Consider the following 16,426-nt stretch of genomic DNA (forward strand, 5'->3'; position numbering starts at 1 on the left):
TACATTTCTACTGGACAGCATGCAGTTGCTACCCAACAGGAAAAGAGAAGATAATCGGAAGAGAAGAGACAAGCCATCATCGGGAAGGTTAATTCCAGACATCAAGAACCCCTGACCTAGGATGGGTAACTGCATTTATTCTGAGGTAACATTGTAAAAAAGGTGGCCCTAATCTAGGTGAGGACTTGACAGTTTTTCATTGAATGCAACATTATTCCCTTCAGGAATTCCTTCTAATCTGTGGATAAAGCTAACATGGTACTAACCCCCTCTTGCACACCCTCCCCTTCCCTCATGTCTGTATGTTTTGTTTGAATTTTTATGACTGTTTACTAATCATATGTTAATTTTTGTCGAGATGCCTTACAAGAAAAAAGAGGGCCATGATTGGTAGAAAGAAGACAAGCCATCCACAGGAAAATGAACTGCCCATCAAGAGCCTTGGTTTTAGTATTTATCCAGGTGTAAAGCTGTAATAAAACAACTTTTTAGGTAAGGATGTACAATTTCTTTATGAAAGAAATATCAGACATGTCAGACTTCATTGACTCCCATAGTGTTGTTTGTATGTTTTAATTATAAGAACTCAAAAATCATCATTAAGACAGGAATTGGCAACCAAGAACTTTGAACCAAGAAGGGGTATTAGGTTTTCACATGACTAAAGATAAAATATTGAAAACAAGGTAAATATTCGAGTTCCGTTTATATGATTCTCCCTGATCATACCGACAACACTATATATGACAATATGCAATTGCCGTCCAACAGAAAGAAGAGGACAAATGGAAGAAAGAAAAAGACAACTGGAAGAAAAAGGAAAACTTGAAGAAAGAAGAAAACAACTGGAAGAGTAAACAAGACAACTTGGAGAAAGCAGAAGACAACTAGAAAAGAGAAAACAACTAGCAGAGAGAAGACTGTGACTGCGAGGCTTCTTCAGAGGATGAACAGCCCAACAAGAACCTTTGACTTAGAATAGGTACTTTAATTTTCTTTGAGGCAGTAGAACATGATTCAATTACAAAGGTGTTGACTTTGTTTTTCTTCTTTTGAATACAACTTCAAGGAGAGATTGTGCCTTACAAATGAACCCCATTTCCTAAATTTGTAGTTACATGGTTTACAATTTACAGAATGAAATTATTCATCTCATATTAACCATGACTTAATTTCATTTTTGATTGAATCTTAAGAACTCTGACAGCATGTCATTTTTTCCTGTGGACAGCAGCTGCTGCACATGTTTTGGCCACAATCATCGTGAAGTTCGTCTGCATGAATTTTGATGGAAAAAGAAGAGAGGAGGATGACTGCCATAGACAAGGAACAGCAACCAAGTGGCTCTTACCAAGGATTGGTATCACTGGTAGTATTAATCCTAAGTGAATGGTTTAAATAAAACATGAATTAGGCAGGTATTTCCATTTCCTTTTCTTCCATTATTATTCCCTGTTTATATTAACAAGTTAAAGTAATTTATTACGTATTGAAAAAAAACATATATACTAATCCCCTCTTGCTTTTGTTTGTTTGTTGTTTTACTTCCATGCATGTAGAATTATTTCTCCTTGGGGACGTCCCCAGATACCGTGAAGCGCTTCAAATTAAAACGTTTTCTCAGTATTCGGTCTTCAACTATTTCGTGTTTTTTGGTGTACCAAGACTGCCCTGTATGGTTGATGTACCTCAGTTTTTAAGATCTTTTGGAAAGACATGCAACATTGCCTTATGTTATGCTGAGAATGGGGCAGAGAAGTGGTAGGTTGCTATATGTATGTAATTGATGTGTATTTGCCATGGCCAACCCACAGCTTTCCATCAATGGGGCAAGTTTCTACCCAATTACCTCCTCTGCTCTCACGCAAACCAAGTCCTTTCTCTCAGGTTCTTTTGTTTTTTCGACTGCTTACTAATCATATGTTAGTTTCTTTGGCACAGCAAGAAAACAATTGAATTGAAGAAGGAAGACCATTGTTATGAAGAAAGAAGACAACTGTTATAAAGAAGAATACAACTAGAATGAAGAAAGAACACATCCTGAATGAAGAAAGAAGATAGCTGGAAGGAAAAAGAAGACAGAAAAAAAACTGGATTGAGAGAGAAGACAAGTGGAAGATGTTAGAAGAAAAAAAAGAAGATAACCAGAAGAAAAAAGGAAACAGAAAGAAAGAAGATGACAGCTGAGAGAAAGAAGAAGACAACAGAGAGAAAGAAGAAGACAACAGAGAAAGAAGAAAATGATTGGAAGAAAGAAGCAACTCGCAGGCAATGGGAGCATTATAGTCTTACCAAATGTTGTAAAGGGGATTAAAAATTCAGGTATGGATAACATGCTGTAGTGACACTTCTTTTTTTCCAAGTAGGGGGGTTAAATACTGAAATTTATTTAGTTATTTTTGAATTATAGATACATCATTAAAAGAATGGAACTTAGGTGACTTAACATCAAGAACAAATGGATCCATAAGCTAACAGAGCCTACAGAAGTTGGGTTTTTAAAGAACTGTTTGGGGCCAGGTTTTTAATTTCCATTTTCTAAGACTAGCTAACATGATTGCAAAACAGTAAGATCTTATGTTTTATTTCCTTTCTATACAAATTAAAATTTTCTGCATTTGATTTATAGTAATTAACATTAATTTTCTCCTGCTCACCAGTTTTTTAGTTTCTATTTGATAGCAAAAGCATAATGAGTGATTCTGTGGACAATCCTCTCTTGGGATGTCAACAGAGTGTACGAGAAGTTGACAGTCAGCTAATGTATAGATCCACAGGTATGTTAATCTTGATATGCATGTAAAATATTAGTAAGAAATGAGAATTTTCTAGTTACTGACTTCTTGAATTTTTTTGATTTCCATAAGCCAGAGACAGCAATGTTAATTTGTGTCTTAAAACAATAGGAAGAAGATGCTTGAAGCCCGGAGACTATCCAATTACTCCATCTGAAGACGGTTTACTCTGTCTGAAGAGGATGACAAGTTTGCTGCACCCAGTGGAACATTGATGGACCTACCAACGGATATTCAGACATATTTTGCTCTGAGCAGGTACATGTTTAGTTTGTCTTGAATTTGGAAAAAAGGAATGTATCTGAAAGATTATTTTCCATTTTACCTTTAACTTCTGCTGAACCTAGATGGTACCTTGATGGACCCAGATGGAACCTTGATGGGCCTAGATGGAACCTTGATGGACCCAGACGGAAACTTGATGAACCCAGATGGAACCTTGATGAACCCAAATGAAGCCTTAATGGACCCAGATGGAGCCTTGATGGACCCAGACAGAGCCTTGATGGACCCAGACGGAGCCTTGATGGACCCAGAAGGAGCCTTGATGTACCCAGACGGAGCCTTGATGGACCCAGATGGATCCTTTATGGATCCGGACGGAACCTTGATGGACCCAGATGGAACCTTGATGGACCTACCAACACATATTCAAGAGAGTGTTTGCTCAGACCAGGTACATATTTGGGTTTTCATGTATTTGGTAAAGAGATTGTTCCTGTTAGCAAAATCTCTCCCTTAGCTCATGAACTTCTTTATAAATGGGTGGTATATAAAGTGATCGGATTGTCTGTTCTTTCATAGGTCTTTCTGTATATAACCGTAAAACTAGGGGGTACTTATTGTGCTCTTTTATTTTTTTGAAAGGACATAAAAATAGGGTTTCCCATAGCGGAACATATATACTGCTACTTTTTCCATAAGGGAGGAGGATTACCCATTGCACTGTCATCTTACTTTCTATATTGAAGGTTGAAAGAAAATTTCACTTATTAATGAAATCATAACCTGATGGGAAACTATTCAAATTTGGCATCTGTTGTGTATAGGGAATGTGAGGGTTAAGATCTGGATAACTTACCTTTCTTCCTTTTTTATTAATTTTTCTTCATTTGGCTTATGGTAAGGGGGTGCATGGGTTCATCTTGAAACTGTCCTCAATTTTATTTATATATTTATCGAACATTGAGAGCAAGGGACATGGGAGCTAGGTTATCCACCTACAGTAGAAAATGCATTCTCTTACAGAGCCCCCAGAGGCCAGATGCAACCATGGCAAATTAAATTGATTTGGTGGACAACCAATGAGCAACAATGAATAAGATGATCTTAAAAAGTAAAGAATGACAGTTAGCCTAATCAGGAACAGTGAGCCTCCCCCTTTTCCTCTCCCATTCATGGAAGTAGGATGGCAATCGATGCAAAGAACCAGGAAAAATCCAATCTTATTGTGCATGCAGAATATGGAGGTGAGAAAATGTTTAATTGTTGCGATTTTGAACTATCATTTTTAACATGAGCTAGAGGCAGCTAATTGACCTTGTATTTTAAAATGATAGGAAGAAGATGCTTGATGCCTGATGACCAATGTAAGGTCTTAACAATAAATTGGGTATGATCCTTACAATTTAAAGCATTGGGGAAATACATTCTTAAAATGTTTAAACATAGGAAAAATATCAACACCCCAATTGAAGAGAAGGACAAGTTTGCTGCATCTAGATAGAAGCTTGATGGATTTACCAAAAGATACCTTTAACAAACAAGAAACCTGCAGTATGTTTCACTTCTGAGAGATTGCTTGCTCTGACTAGGTAAATGGTTGTCATGGGTTTTGTTGGGGGGGGGGGGAGGAGGGGATGTTAGTCTTTGTGCTTTAGCACACAGCGTGTTTTTGGGTGTAGTTACTCTGACATCTAAACTTTTATTTTACGTATTACCAAATGAAAACAGCCAATAGTAACCTTAACAGTTAAACTATTCCCACTGAATAGGACCAATTAGGTATCGACTACTTCCTATAGTTAACATTCTTTTGACTTATTTTTTTGTGCTTTTAGTTAACCAGAGTCTTACCTTATTTTTTAATTCATAAACAGAACATTATCAGAAATGAACTTTATTGGACATCTATCAAGAGAAGGGGATCCTGGACACCTATCAAGGGAAGGGGATAAATCATCATAGGAGCCAACAGAAGTCAGAGAACTAGGGAAATGTACACAATGTGACTTTTCTTCTGACTGGAAAAACTAAAATCATGGAATTTAGTGAGAGCAACAATTACAATATGTTAAGAAGAATCATAAATTTGTTCTTCATGCCTATATGTGACATTCCTCACTGAGATTTAAGAATCCCCTGACAGCGCAACACAGGACGAATGACTGAGGTACAAAGATCATGCATGCACTAACTTTTGAGATAAGAGAGGCCTGGCTTCACTTTTTTAAAGATTCTTGCCATAGCTGTTTAAGCTGACACATTTTATACAGATAATGGGAAAGTGTTGTGAAAAAATTTAGATGTTTAATTTACTTTTACAACTTTTATTGGAATCATTCATTAAAGAACGACAAAAATAAGACATGATCAACTATTAACTTAAGGTACCCAAATTTGCTGTTATCGGAACTGAGAAAACCTGTATTGTAAGAATCATATCAGAGTGAAATGATTTTTTTATAAGTCCAACCACAATATCAGAAAACTGAACTCTCTTTAGAATGTAATTTCTTAGATTTTTTTTTATTTTTAAAATTTTTTATTAAAATTTTTTTTGAATTTTACATATTATTGAGATGTTAATGTTTTAAGCAGGTGTCATATGAAGGCATTTAATATCTTTTTATTTAGAACTGAAGGAAGATTATTTTTACACAGTCACTTATAAAGTTTAATTTATCTTTGTGTTTTTCTTTTCTTTTCTTTGAACATTTTATTTTTACATGAATTAAAGTTATAAACTTAAGAGGGAGGTATTTTAGTCTGTTTTGTCTAAATATTACCTAGATGATTTCCTTTGAAATATATATTTTTTCTCTATAATAACAAGTAAAAATATAACGTTTTTTTCTTCAGTGAAAAAGAAATTTTTTCTAAAAACGTCAATAAACAAATTGCTATGGTTTTTTCTGCATTTTTATTTCTATTTTAAAAGTTATACTACTTTGATATTTAAAAGAAATAATCAAACATGCCAAATTCTCTTGAACACAATAAAGAGAGAATATGTTCAACAAACAGTACTTTTTTTGTTAGATACCCTTTTCCTTTTTTTTTGTAAATGTAATTATTAATTATATTAACTTCCTAATTTATTTTTTTTTCAATAATGTTTCTCTCCCCTTTTTTTAAGTTTATTTCATTAGAATTTTTTCTGTGAGTTTTTTTTTTTCTAAAATCTGAATTAGTTTTTAGCTCTACTGGTCAGAGACCAGAAGAGCTTATGCGATAGTAATGCGTCCGTCGTCCGTCCGTCTGTCTGTCTAGCTGTCCGTCTGTCTGTCTGTAAACAATTTTTCAAAATGCTACTCCTCCTACAGTTTTGGTCTGATTTCAATATAACTTGGCACACAAGTAGACTACACTAAGATACACAATTCTGTGTATCGGTTTTTGATTATGATGAACGGTGTTGCCGTGGTTACTAAAAATAGAAATTTCTGTGAATGCCTGATGACCAATTCTTTCAAAATGCTACTCCTCCTACAGTTTTAGTCTGATTTCAATATAACTTGGCACACAAGTAGACTACACTAAGATACACAATTCTGTGTATCGGTTTTTGATTATGATGAACGGTGTTGCTGTGGTTACTAAAAATAGAAATTTCTGTGAAATTCTTTCAAAATGCTACTCCTTCTACTTCTGATTTCAATATAACTTGGCACACAAGTAGACTACAATAAGATACATAATTCTGTGTATCAGTTTTTGATTTCGATGAACGGTGTTGCCATGGTTACTAAAAATAGAAATTTCTGTGAAATTCTGTTCAAAATGCTACTCCTTCTACAGTTTTAGTCTGATTTCAATATAACTTGGCACACAAGTAGACTACACTAAGATACACAATTCTGTGTATCGGTTTTTGATTATGATGAACGGTGTTGCCGTGGTTACTAAAAATAGAAATTTCTGTGAAATTCTTTCAAAATGCTACTCCTCCTACAGTTTTAGTCTGATTTCAATATAACTTGGCACACAAGTAGACTACACTAAGATACACAATTCTGTGTATCAGTTTTTGATTTCGATGAACGGTGTTGCCGTGGTTACTAAAAATAGAAATTTCTGTGAAATTCTTTCAAAATGCTACTCCTTCTACAGTTTTAGTCTGATTTCAATATAACTTGGCACACAAGTAGACTACAATAAGATACATAATTCTGTATATCGGTTTTTGATTTTGATGAACGGTGTTGCCGTGGTTACTAAAAATAGACATTTCTGTGAAATTCTTTCAAAATGCTACTCCAAATACAATTTTAGTCTGATTATAATATAAATGTGGCATGCAAGTAGACTGCACTAAGAACATAAAGAGACTTAATCAAGGATGATTATTCTATTAATTTCCAACTGCTTAAGTACTTTTCTCTTCCTTTGCTATAAGTACAAACCAGTAGAGCTTCAGTCTCGACAGAGACTTCTGGTTTTTTATGTTTTTTAACCCAGTAATTGTTTCATTCTTCCATTAAATTTTACTGATCGGTTCCTCTACTTGAAACATGACGTACCCGGTAATAAGAGAACGGGGGATATCTCCAGGACCAAAACCTTCATCTATGCCATTTTCTACTTTCATATTGATTTAAATTTAGAAATATTTGACTACCCCACAAATAGAAGAGATCATCCTGATATAATGTTTTACTTTGATTTCATTTTTTTTTTAAATGCATAATCTCAAAATGACCTTTTTATGAAATTGAACATGCCTACATTGTTATTTTTTTCTGCATTTACAATTGTATTCCTACTACAGCAAAGCTTCTTTAATAGTTTTTTTGCTCTCTGTTTACACTCAGAGGAATAAGTTTGTAGGAGATATCTGGCAGGCTATATCCTCTCTTAATATGCCATTTATATTTTTTGGTTGATTGATAGCTATAACCACTGAGAAGTTTGAAAAAAAAAGCTGCCAGTCCTCATAAAATCTGTTATTTTTTTTCGAAAAAAAAATTTAAGAAAATAAGTCCTTATCCTTCTCTTTTCTTTTGATTTTCTCATTAGATTTACTTAAGTGTTTCCTTGTTAATTACATTTTTTCTATTGTTTTATATTTCCATTCAATGAAGATTTTTGAAAGAGCACTGATCAGTCTCTTACTCCTTTTTCAACATTCAGAGGAAAACAATGACATCTGATATCTACAAGTCTCTAACATTCATTTTTGATATTTTATATTTTCAAATTTCTCTTCTTCTTCCTCTCTTTATCACATTGTTATGAAGTAATTGAATGTGTACTTTTTTTATATAATGTGAGTAGCTGTTTTCCCTTCAGGGATGTTTAATACAAAGGAATGATCAGCCCTATTCCTCTCTATTTACATTCAGAGGAATAAGTTTTATAGGAGATATCTGGCAGGCAATAGCCTCTCTTAACATTCATAATATTTTTTGAGTGATAGCTATAAACTCTGGGAAGTCTGAATTCTTTTAAATGCAAAGAAAGTTGGCCCAATTTATCAAATTTAGCATAGAGAAAACACTTTACATAATTTTTTTAGTTCAATTTTATAATGGATAATTTCTGTGTATCCAATTGTTTGCTACAAAATAAGAAGATAACGAACAGTAAACAAAAATTCCCTTAAGGAATGCAGAGGAAATATAGACCTGGAAATATTAGAGCTGGGATCAGGTGCCATAGAAGTCCAAACATCCCTTGTGGACTGGATGTATTCTCCTTGTAATTATTTTTCTGCATCGTCAATAATATCTAAAAAGCATTTCTTTTATTTTGCTACTTGATTTTAAAAATAAATTCCCCCGATATATGTGAAACTCTGCAAGCATGGAATATACACAGAAATTATCCATTATACTATTTTTATCATTTTTTTTAAAAGCTATCATTCTTAGAATTAAAAATATTTTTTAATCCTTTTTTTTTTTTTACTTGTTAGGTATTCTATCTTTCTTCTCTCTTTCTCTTATTTTTTAATTAATGAAAAAGAAAAGTTTTCTTTATTCTTCTGTCTTTCCTGTTTTTAATGTTATGTATCCTATCTTTCTTCTCTCTTTCTCTTATTTCTTTTTTTAAGTGGACAAGTTTTTATTATTCTCCTGTCTTTCTTTTTTTTAATGTCAGATATTCTATATTTCTTCTCTCTTTCTATCATTTTTTTTTATCAAATAGAAACTTTTTTATCCTTCTATCTCTCTTTTTTTTAAACAAAAGTTTACTTTATCCTTCACCCTACTCTCTCTATTTCTAAGATTTACATAGAATTTTTGAGATATTTTTTTCTTATTGTTTTACATTTCCTCTCAAAAAGGAATTTAAGGTGTACTGATCAGACTCTTCTTTTTTCAACATTCAGAGGAAAACAATGACATCTGATATCTCCAGGTCTCTAACATTCATCTCTGATATTTTATGCTTTCAAACTGATTTATTGTTATTTTTCTTAATTCTCTCCTCATCACATTTTTGATAATTAATTGAATGTGTCAATCCTTTTATAAAGTGAGTTGCTATTTTCCCTTTAGGGATGTTTAGTACAAATGACTGATCAGTCCCATTCCTCCCTGTTTACATTCAGAGGATTAAGTTTGTAGGAGATATCTGGCAGGCTATAGCCTCTATTAATATGACATTGATATTATTTGAGTGATAGCTATAAACTCTGGGAAGTCTGAATTCTTTTAAATGAAAAGAAAGTTGCCCCAATTTGTCAAATTTTGCATAGGGAAAACACTTTGCGTGAATTAATTTTTTAGTCCAATTTTATATAATGGATAATTTCTGTGTCTCCAATTGTTTGCTAAAAAAATAAGAAGATAACAAACAGTAATTAAAAATTCCATTCAGGAATGCAGAGCAAATGTAGATCTCTGAAAATATTAGAGGTGGGATCAGGTGCCATAGAAGTCCAAACATCCACTGTGGACTGGACTGTATTCTCCTTGTAATTATTTTTCTGCATCGACAATAATATCTAAAAAGCATTTCTTTTATTTTGCTACTTGATTTTAAAAATAAATTCCCCCGATATATGTAAAACTCTGCAAGCATGGAATATACACAGAAATTATCCATTATACTATTTTTATCATTTTTTTAAAAGCTATCATTCTTAGAATTAAAAATATTTTTTAATCCTTTTTTTCTTGTTAGGTATTCTATCTTTCTTCTCTCTTTCTCTTATTTTTTAATTAATGAAAAAGAAAAGTTTTCTTTATTCTTCTGTCTTTCCTTTTTTTTTAATGTTATGTATCCTATCTTTCTTCTCTCTTTCTCTTATTTCTTTTTTTAAGTGGACAAGTTTTTATTATTCTCCTGTCTTTCTTTTTTTTAATGTCAGATATTCTATATTTCTTCTCTCTTTCTATTATTTTTTTTTATCAAATAGAAACATTTTTTTATCCTTCTATCTCTCTTTTTTTTTTTAAACAAAAGTTTACTTTATCCTTCACCCTACTCTCTCTATTTCTAAGATTTACATAGAATTTTTGAGATTTTTTTTCTTATTGTTTTACATTTCCTCTCAAAAAGGAATTTAAGGTGTACTGATCAGACTCTTCTTTTTTCATCATTCAGAGGAAAACAATGACATCTGATATCTCCAGGTCTCTAACATTCATCTCTGATATTTTATGCTTTCAAACTGATTTATTGTTATTTTTCTTAATTCTCTCCTCATCACATTTTTGATAATTAATTGAATGTGTCAATCCTTTTATAAAGTGAGTTGCTATTTTCCCTTTAGGGATGTTTACTACAAATGACTGATCAGTCCCATTCCCCCTGTTTACATTCAGAGGATTAAGTTTGTAGGAGATATCTGGAAGGCTATAGCCTCTATTAATATGACATTTATATTATTTGAGTGATAGCTATAAACTCTGGGAAGTCTGAATTCTTTTAAATGAAAAGAAAGTTGCCCCAATTTGTCAAATTTTGCATAGGGAAAACACTTTGCGTGAATTAATTTTTTAGTCCAATTTTATATAATGGATAATTTCTGTGTCTCCAATTGTTTGCGAAAAAAAATAAGAAGATAACGAACAGTAATTAAAAATTCCATTCAGGAATGCAGAGCAAATGTAGATCTCTGAAAATATTAGAGGTGGGATCAGGTGCCGTAGAAGTCCAAACATCCACTGTGGACTGGACTGTATTCTCCGTGTAGTTATTTTTCTGTATCTACAATAATATCTAAAAGCATTTCTTTTATTTTGCTACTTGTTTTAAAAATAAATGCACCCAAAATATCTAAATCTCTGCAAGCATGGAATATACACAGAAATTATCCATCATACTATTATTATTATTATTTTTCTAAAAAGCTATCATTCTTAGAATTGAAAATATTTTTTAATCTTTCTTTTTTTTTACTTGTTAGGTATTCTATCTTTCTTCTCTCTTTCTCTTATTTTTTTTAATTAATGAAAAAGAAGTTTTCTTTATTCTTCTGTCTTTCCTTTTTTTTAAAATGTTATATATCCTATCTTTCTTCTCTCTTTCTCTTATTTCATTTTTTTAAATGGACGTTTTCTTTATTCTTCTGGCTTTCTTTTTTTTTAATGTTAGTAATTCTATCTTCTCTCTTTCTCTTATTTTTTTTTTACAAATAGAAAATATTTCTTTATCTTACAATCTTTTTTTATTATACGAAAGTTAACTTTATCCTTCACCCTCCTTTCTCGTTTTAAGATTTACAAAGTATTTTTGAGATATTTTTTTCCTATTGTTTTACATTTCCTCTCAAGAAGGAATTTTAGGTACTGATGAGACTCTTCTTTTTTCTACATTCAGAGGAAAACAATGACATCTGATATCTCCTAGTCTCTAACATTCATCTCTGATATTTTATGCTTTCAAATTGATTTATTGTTATTTTTCTTAATTCTCTCCTCATCACATTTTTGATAATTAATTGAATGTGACAATCCTTTTATAAAGTGAGTTGCTATTTTCCCTTTACGGATGTTTACTACAAATGACTGATTAGTCCCATTCCTCCCTCTTTACATTCAGAGGATTAAGTTTGTTGGAGATATCTGGCAGGCTATAGCCTCTATTAATATGACATTCATACTATCTTTTTTAGTGATAGCTATAAACTTTGGAAAGTCTGAATTCTTGTAAATGAAAAGAAAGTTGCCCCAATTTATAAAATTTAGTATAGAGAAAACACTGTACATGAATTAATTTTTTAGTCCAATTTTATAATGGATAATTTCTGTGTCTCCAATTGTTTGCTAAAAAAATAAGAAGATAACAAACAGTAATCAAAAATTCCATTCAGGAATGCAGAGCAAATGTAGATCTCTGAAAATATTAGAGGTGGGATCAGGTGCCATAGAAGTCCAAACATCCACTGTGGACTGGACTGTATTCTCCTTGTAATTATTTTTCTGCATCGTCAATAATATCTAAAATCATTTCTTTTATTCTGCTACTCGATTTTAAAAATAAATTCCCCCAATATATGTAAAACTCTGCAAGCATGGAATATACACAGAAATTATCCATTATACTATTATTTTTTTTTTTAAGCAATCATTCTTAGAATGGAAAATTTTTTTAAATTTTTTTTTTCACTTGTTAGGTATTCTATCTTTCTTCTCTCTTTCTCTTATTTTTTAAATTAATGAAATAGAAAATTTTTTTTATTCTTCTGTCTTTCCTTCTTTTTGGATGTAATATATCCTATCTTTCTTCACTCTTTCTCTTTTTTCCATTTTTTTTAAATGGACAAGTTTTCTTTATTCTTTTTTCTTTTTTTAATGTTAGTAATTCTATCTTTCTTCTCTTTTTCAATTTTTTTTATCAAAAAGAAAAAAATTCTTTATCCTACTATCTTTCTTTTTTTTATCCTTCTATCTTTCTTTCTTTCTTTTTTTTTTTTTAAACAAAAGTGAACTATATCCTTAACACTACTCTCTCTACTTTTAAGATTTACATAGAATTTTTGAGATATTTTTTTCTTATTGTTTTAAATTTCCTTTCAAGAAGGAATTTTAGGAGTACTGATGAGACTCCTCTTTTTTCAACATTCAGAGGAAAACAATGACATCTGATATCTCCAGGTCTCTAACATTCATCTCTGATATTTTATGCTTTCAAATTGATTTATTGTTATTTTTCTTAATTCTCTCCTTTTCACATTTTTAATAATTAACTGAATGCATGTGTCAATCCTTATAAAGTGAGTTTTTCCCTTTAGGGATGTTTAGTACAAATGACTTATCAGTCTCAATCCTCCCTGTTTACATTCAGAGGAGTAAGTTTGTAGGAGATATATATCTGCCAGACTATAGCCTCTCTTAATATGGAATTTATATATATATATATATATTTTGATTGATAGCTATAAATACTGAACAAATTTAATTCTTTCTAAATTTAAAGAAAGTCGCCCAATAATGTTTCCGATGGTTTTTTTTTATTTTAGTAATTATATATCTTTCTTTTGTTACTTTTTTTTAAATTGGTGAGAAATAGTTTTCTCTATTCTCCTTCCTTTCAAGGAGGATTTTTAAAAGTACTGATCTGCCTCTTCCTCGTTTTTAACATATAGAGGAAAATGTCGGCAGCAGATATACCCAAGGTCCGCTGTCATAAAACTTTAAGAATTCTCAAAAAAATTCTCAACTCAACTCTGGAGAATTACTCAGCTGAGAATTTGAAAATAAAAGAGTTTAAGGAATTTTTTTATTTTTCTCAACTTTTTATGACGGCCGCTGAGTCTGAGAATTTTGGATTTGAGAAAATTCTCAGACTTGAGAGCATTCTCAGACTTTAGTATGTTTTATAACGACGGACCCAAGTCTCCAAGTCTTTAACATCTGTCTATGTCATTTTATAATTTCAAATTTATTCGAACACGGAAATGACTGAAATCCTTATTCTAAAGAGTCACCATCATGCAGTATAGTATATTTTTATTTTTGTAGATGTTGCATATTTTGATTTTTTATTATCTTTTTCGTGATTTTTTTTTTCTGCATTTAATGGTTTTAAAATTTTTTTTGCCCCTCCCTTTTCTTTACGTCAAGTAAGGCATTTTTTTCTTCCCCTTAGTTTACATTCATTAGAATGAGATGGCAGGAGATATCTCCCAAGAAAAACCTAATGTTTTTTTTTTGATAATCAAATTTATTCTTAGCTGTAAACATTGAAAATACTACTTCTATATGAATGAATAGGAACAATCCTTCTATCGTCAATTCCTTTTTGTAAACTTGTAAAAAGATTTAAAGGGACTGCGAGTTGTTGCCATTTTCAGACTATTTTGACCTCCTTTAAAAGAAGAGTTCCATAGAACATTTTCTTTTCCAAATGATTGGTGACAGCTTAAGATTCCATATTTAAAAAAATAAGTTAAATCTAGTAGTTAATTTTTTGATCCCCTAGCCTCCTTAAATCACTGCTTCAGATGCTTATTCATTTTCGAATTTTAGAAATGAATGTGTATATACAGGTACATAAAATACCTCCATCTACTTGATTATGTATTGGTAGAAATGAAGTGAAATGCTAGGAAGCACTTTGTCATGAAGATAGTATTAATAGATCTAGACGATGAGATCGAATCTTTAAAAATCTAATAATAACATCTGTATTATTCATTGGCAAATAAGAATTTTTGTTTACGTAGCAGTTTCATGTTGATTGTATAATGTTGATCAAAACCTGTTACCAGTAATAAGTAACATGATTGACATATTGCTTTTTTAAATGTTATCCATATGTAGCTTTTTGAAATTGTATGTAAATTTTTGAAATTGCAATTTCAAAAACAGATAAACCATATGTATTATGTATTCCTCATTAATTCTGGGAATTATTTTAGATGTGCTTCAAGAATTAAACTTGAACCTTTTTTCTATGCTTTTTAAACTCAGAAGCATTTTGGCTTCTTAGATTGTCTTAAATTGTCTTGAATTATAAGGTTTTTTTTAATCTTGCATCCATCAAGTTTGAGATAATGATATTTTCCTGTGTTTCGTTAGTATAGCGGGAAAATGTGGTATTCATGACAAGATGTTTATACGCATGTGATGTGGAAGGCAGTGACCAATTGAAATTGATTTTGATGTATAGTAGAGAACTGAAATTTAAAGGTTGGTCACTTCCTGTCGCCAACTTAAGCGGGTAACATCAAACTTTTCATATTTTTGAGATATCAGTTTAAAAGATTGTATTTTTGTTAAGGTTTAGATGTAGGTTGTGAGGTCCGTCGCAACAATTTTTTTGCATCCAGCGGCACTTGGCAACGGACACAGGTTTCTAGAGTTTTTAAAATTATTTTATCTCTAGTTTTTCCTGGCCGGCCCTGATGCTTTTCAAAAAAAATTATTTAATTATAATATATGCAGCCGGTTTTTTGGCAAATTTGGAAGGCTAGGACTTCACTTACTATATATGTGATGTTTGAACATTTATATTGATTTGTAAACAAAATACGGCGTTCAATGCACGCTCGACTGTTGTTGTTAATGTATTGTTTAAAAGTAATGGAATGAATAATTATATTTTAATATATTAGTCTTTTTCTTCATCTTATTATTAGACTGTCTAGCATAAGAATCATTGCAAATCAGTACATTTTAACATTTTGAAAGAAGAACAAAGAAATATGTTACATGTATGAAATCCGTTATATTTCTCGAGTTTTATTTTTTTTTATTTTTTTCTTTCTAAAATATGATTTACCATAATTTAAAATGTCCACTTTGTAAAAGAGATATATTTCTAGAGTTTTATTTTTTTTCTCTAGTTTTTCTTTTTTAAATATGATTAAACACAAGTTAAAACGTCCACTTTGTAAAAGAGATTTAGTTCTAGAGTTTTATTTTTTTCTCTAGTTTTTCTTTCTAAAATATGATTTACCATAACTTAAAATGTCCACTTTGTAAAAGAGATTTAGTTCTAGAGTTTTATTTTTTTCTCTAGTTTTTCCCTCTTAAATATGATTAACCATAAATTAAAACCTCCACTTTGTAAAAATGTTTATTTCTAGAGTTTTATTTTTTCTCTCGTTTTTTTTTTAAATATGATTTACCATAACTTAAAATGTCCACTTAGTAAAAGAGATTTATTTCTAGAGTTTTATTTTTTTCTCTCCAGTTTTTCTTTCTAAAATATGATTTACCATAACTTAAAACGTCCAATTTGTAAAAGAGATTTATTTTTAGTGTTTTATTTTCTCTCTAGTTTTTCTTTCTAAAATATGATTCACCATAATTTAAAATATTCACTTTGTAAAAGAGATACATTCCTAGAGTTTATTTTTTCTCTTGTTTTTCCTTCTTACATATGATTTACCATAGATTTTAAAATGTCCACTTTATAAATTAGATACATTTCTAGAAATTTATTTATTTTTTCTCTAGTTTTTCTTTCTAAAATATAATTTTCCATAATTTAAGATTTCCACTCTGTAACAG

At 31.0% G+C, this 16,426-nt stretch overlaps 2 long non-coding RNA genes across 5 annotated transcripts; both read left to right on the top strand.

The window, feature by feature from the left end:
- The first annotated feature begins 757 nt into the window (after positions 1–757).
- Positions 758–1,363, top strand: LOC134283087 (uncharacterized). The gene is made up of 2 exons (XR_009995420.1): positions 758–982; positions 1,232–1,363. It is a non-coding gene; the product is annotated as an uncharacterized LOC134283087 (long non-coding RNA).
- Positions 1,364–1,401: 38 nt separating this feature from the next.
- LOC134283088 (uncharacterized) lies at positions 1,402–4,387 on the top strand. Of its 4 annotated transcripts, none has more exons than XR_009995422.1 (7): positions 1,402–2,322; positions 2,411–2,520; positions 2,661–2,777; positions 2,907–3,053; positions 3,143–3,471; positions 4,044–4,264; positions 4,355–4,387. It is a non-coding gene; the product is annotated as an uncharacterized LOC134283088 (long non-coding RNA). The 4 variants fall into 4 exon arrangements; XR_009995423.1 differs by having other exon boundaries at positions 2,683–2,777; XR_009995424.1 differs by having other exon boundaries at positions 2,411–2,777; positions 2,868–3,053.
- The last annotated feature ends 12,039 nt before the right edge of the window (positions 4,388–16,426 follow it).

Source organism: Saccostrea cucullata, unplaced genomic scaffold (genome assembly GCF_032062105.1).
Source record: "Saccostrea cucullata isolate Sc308-1 unplaced genomic scaffold, CSIRO_AGI_Scuc_v1 ctg326, whole genome shotgun sequence".
Lineage (NCBI taxonomy): Eukaryota > Metazoa > Mollusca > Bivalvia > Ostreida > Ostreidae > Saccostrea > Saccostrea cuccullata.